The sequence below is a fragment of the Capsicum annuum genome, chromosome 6, assembly GCF_002878395.1.
Source record: "Capsicum annuum cultivar UCD-10X-F1 chromosome 6, UCD10Xv1.1, whole genome shotgun sequence".
Classification (NCBI taxonomy): Eukaryota; Viridiplantae; Streptophyta; class Magnoliopsida; order Solanales; family Solanaceae; genus Capsicum; species Capsicum annuum.
The window spans coordinates 183,267,477-183,272,328 of NC_061116.1; positions in this window are offsets into that span (position 1 = coordinate 183,267,477).

Consider the following 4,852-nt stretch of genomic DNA (forward strand, 5'->3'; position numbering starts at 1 on the left):
CTTCACTATTATAATACCCCTTTTTTTTTCTTAGTTCAGTTCAGCTCCTAGTTACATGCATAAGAGGCTTAAAACCTGAAAATTTCACCAAGTGTTGGGGACTTAGTCATTTTTAAGGCCTCTTAACTTTAAAGATTTTTAAATTGATCTTCCCGACCCTGAGACGTTGGTTCTTGAGTTAATTCATGTTCATTGGTGTAAGGTACATGTCTCGAAGAGGTTTCAAATTTTTTGAATAAGGATTGGGTCATGTTTGGATCACAATTTCAGCAGCTCATCGCGGTGCTAATAGCGATGGCACACCTACCGCGTCGCGATGACTATATAATCTGCAATCCACTTATGAATTTAATTGCCTGAGGGGAAATTATGTCTTTTCCCCTTAACCCAATTCGTCAATTAACGAATTATAACACCAGTTAGGGCATTATTTGCCCATCTTCTCCAATTTTCTCTCAAAGACAAACCCCTCTCCTCCGACAAGATCAACAAATTCCATTACTTTCTCTCCAAGAAAACCATTCAATCCAAGAACATTCAAGAAACATCAAGATTGGTGTTTCTCTTTTCATATTAAGGGTTTAAGGTATGTGTGATGTTCATCCATGAACCTTTTTTACTCATGGAGTCCAAGAACCCTTTTTATTATTAAATTATGAGTTTTTACATAATTAAGTTGGACTATCTCAGTGAATATCTTGTTATTTTAATTTTCAAGTTAAGATTATAATTGTTTTCAAGTGGAATGAATTATGGTATGTTTTGAATGTTGTAGTTCCCATATCATATTCATGTGATTCAGGATAAATCCTCAATTTTTGGTTTTTGTCATGTAATTATGCTACCTCATCATGTTTAAAAATATCCCTATGCTAAAGTCTTGCACTCTGTTTGGATGGTGGTTTCCCGTGGTATGGTATTGTATAGTTATTAATAGAACCATGTTTGTTTTGATTGTTTATGGTATGGTTTAGTTTCATGATTTGGTAATCATGATAACCCTTACTTTTTGTAACCACCAATTTGGTGGTATCCCATGGTTTGCTTATTTTTTTCAGTTATGCCCTTACTTAATATTATGTAATCCTATTTTAGCCTTCACCTTATATTACTTAACTCCACCTCCTACCCCGCCTTCACCCCACCAGTCCTGCCCAGCTCCCTCCCCCCCTAATTTTTTTTTAATTCTTTTTGTTAGAAAATTTCAAATTTCTACTTATCCCACCCCCTACCTTGACCCGATCACATCCCAATTTATTTTTTAAAAAAACTTTTTCTTACCCCACCCAGACCCCTAGCCCCCCTTTACCTACTAGCCCCCCTCCCCCACCAATTTCCTTTTTATTTTTAAAATCTTTTATAAAAAATTTCTTTCACCACCCCACCCGTACCAGCTCCTCCTCCCCCTACCCACAAAAAAATAATAATAATCCTCCTACCCCTACCCCCAACCAAAAAATTATTTTTCTTAAAAAAAATTTAAAACTTTTTTCTCACCCCAGTCCCTATCCCGACCTCCTACTCCACTACCCCCACCCCCCAAATAGTTTTTTTAAAAAAATTAAATTTATTCTTGCCCCGCCCTCTTTGTCATATTCGTTTTTAATATTTTGTGTTAAATATATACAAATTCTTTTAGAAAATATTTTCCTACTTGCGTAACGAACACAAGAAAATAAGTAAGAAGCAATTTAATTTTCTAGACTTTTTTTTTTTAAATTCAATACCGAACATACCCATAGCCTACACAAAAGATGCATTCAAACTTTGTACTTGTCTTTGGTGTCACGTCTCAAAACACTAAAAAGAAATAAAATTTATTACTATAAAAAATGAATCTGGTCATATTTATTTTGATATACTCTTTTATTGACTTTGTTAGAATTTACATGAATTTAACAACTTAATATATCTACATGACATAATTTATGATAAATTAGTAGGAAGAAAATTATTTTATTAACAAATATTGATAAATTTAACATTTATAACAATTATGGGTATTTTAGTAAACTTACCAATTATGATACAGTACCATACTGTCAACCAAATAGTAAAACTATTATCAAACAATAACGATTGATACAATTTATCCAAACATGGTATTGTACTATACTGTATAGTATAATACCATACAGTACCATATATTATGAAACCATGGCAAACCATCATCCAAACAAAGTGTTAATCTCCATGTGTTTGATGAAATGTCAAAGTGATGAATTTTGAATAATGATTCCCTATTATGGTTTTCAAAGCTTGTATATGTCCTTATTGTTATTTCATTTCAATGCTGGTGGGTTATGAACACCCAATACCTAGTTGTTTACATAATTTTAGTATCTTCAGAATGATTTCAGATAAATCATGAGCATTGTCATTCAGTTAGTTATTATGATCAGTTGTTTGATCAGTTAATCTTAGTTCAGTCCAGTAAACAGTGCCATTCAGTTGGGAGTAGGATTCAACATCGAGCGAACCCAGGGATGGGGGTATTCCTGTCAGTTTAGGATTTGACCCTTAGTAGCAATCCATGAGTTATAGAACTACGTAGCCAGCATAGGTTTGAGATGTCTTCCTGTCGGTTTAGGGTTGACACATATCACATGAGTTTCCTGCCTGTATAGGGTGACTTTTTAGTCCTTCGGGACACCAGTTTAGTGGATCTACACAACCATTGTTAGTAATTGTGGCACGACACTGATATCATTCCAACTGGGTTACAAGTTGGACCCCGATTAGCTCAGATTATGGCATGTTGGTTAGATGATACCTCCCACAATCTCAGTGCAGTATTCAATCCAAATTCAATTCAAGTTTGCTTGACCAAAGCATACAGATTACTAGTTTATTCAGTTATCAGATTTCAGTATTTCAGTTTATAGACTATTTCAAATATATATATATATGCTTGGTATTGCATTCTCAGATGTTACAGTTTTTATGCATTCATGTTCAGTTATATCATGCTTACAGTTAGTCCTTGTCTCATATGCACAGTACCCCATATATATCAGCCTGACCTCATTGTATATACTAGTACATTCAAAGTACTGACCACATACTCTTTTTTGCACTATGATGTCTTATATTACAGGTTCAGATGCTCAGTTCCTGGATCGCATTTAGACACAATGTTACTCAACAGCAATAGTGTGAGTCCTCATCTATTAGGGATATGATGGTTTATTTTAGTTGTTCAGTAGTTCAGTACATTCAATCCGTTAGAGTTAGTTGGGGTCCTGTCCCATCAACTCCTCGATTAGTTTAGAGGCTTTTAAATATTCAGTCAGTTAGACAGCTAGTCAGTTTTTTAGTCTTATCAGTTGTGTTTCAGTATTTTTATCAAATATTCGGGCTTGTGATTTGATCGTATTTTTAGTATTCAGACCTTATGGATTTATCTGTTATTTTTGCACATGTCCATTATTATTATTTTATTCAGTTCTCACAGCAGGTACTAGCTTACAGGTTAGCTTGTGGTTACTTATGACCGTAAGCACTATTATCGCGACTAGGAGGTAGCCTCGGGTCATGACAACTATTATCCAGTTAAGGCTAATTTTATTGTTGATGCTCTTAGCAGGTTATCCATGGGGAGTTTAGCTCATGTGGATAAGGAGAAGCAGGAATTGGTAAAGAATATTCACCGTTTGGCTAATCTTAGAGTTCGTCTCTTGGACTCCGAGGATGGTAGTATGATGGTACAGAAAGTGGTTCGGTCGTCTCTTGGTGCAGAGATTAAGGAGAAGCAAGTGCAAGATCCTATATTGATGAAAATCAAGAATTATATTGGTGGGCAAAAAGTAATGGTGTTTGAGATTAGTGGTTACAGTACTTTACGGTACCAAGAAAGGTTGTACGTTCCTGACGTCGATGGTTTGTGACAAAGAATTTTGGTTGAGACGCATGAATCACGCTATGTTGTTCATCCCAGTTCGATGAAGATGTATCATGATCTCAAAGAGATATATTGGTGGAATGGTATAAAAAAGGATGCGTCTAACTTTGTGGTCAAGTGCATGGTGTGTTAACAAGTTAAAGTTGAGCACATGAGGCCTGGAGGGTTGTTTCAGGAAATTGATTTGCCCAAATGGAAATGGGAGGTGATCAATATGGATTTCACTACCGGTCTTCATCGGTCGAGCAACCAGTTTGATTCAATTTGGGTCATCATGGATAAGATGACGAAGTCTGCTCACTTCTTGCCAGTAAGGACCATCTTTTAGGTGGAATATTATGCGAAGTTGTATCTTCGGGAGGTTGTGAAGTGACATGGGATACCTGTTTCGATCATCTCTGATCGTGGTATGCAATTTTTATCTTATTTTTGGCAGCCTTTCCAGAAAAGATTAGGTACTAAGGTTAGTCTGAGTACTGCTTTTCACTTGCAATCAGATGGGCAAGCGAAAAGAATCATTCAGACATTGAAGGATATGCTTCGAGCGTGTATGATTGATTATGGTGGCAATTGGGTTGAGCATCTACCTTTGGTAGAGTTTGCTTACAACAATAGTTATCATTCTAGTATTGGTATGGCCCCTTTTGAGGCATTGTATGGTAGGAGGTGTAGATCTCCTATTGGTTGGTTTGAGATTGGTGAGGTGGACATGTTTGATCCTGATTTGGTTCATCAAGCTATGGAATGGTGAAGGTGATTCAGGATAGTCTTAAGGCTACCCAAAGTGGCCAAAAGTCCTATGCATATGTTAGACGTAGAGACTTAGAGTTTGAGGTTGGGGATAGGGTATTCCTCAAGGTATCTCCAATGAAGGGAGTAATGCGGTTTGGGTAGAAAGGGGAGCTTAGTCCTTGGTATATTGGTCCTTCTGTGGTTTTGCGGAGGGTTGGT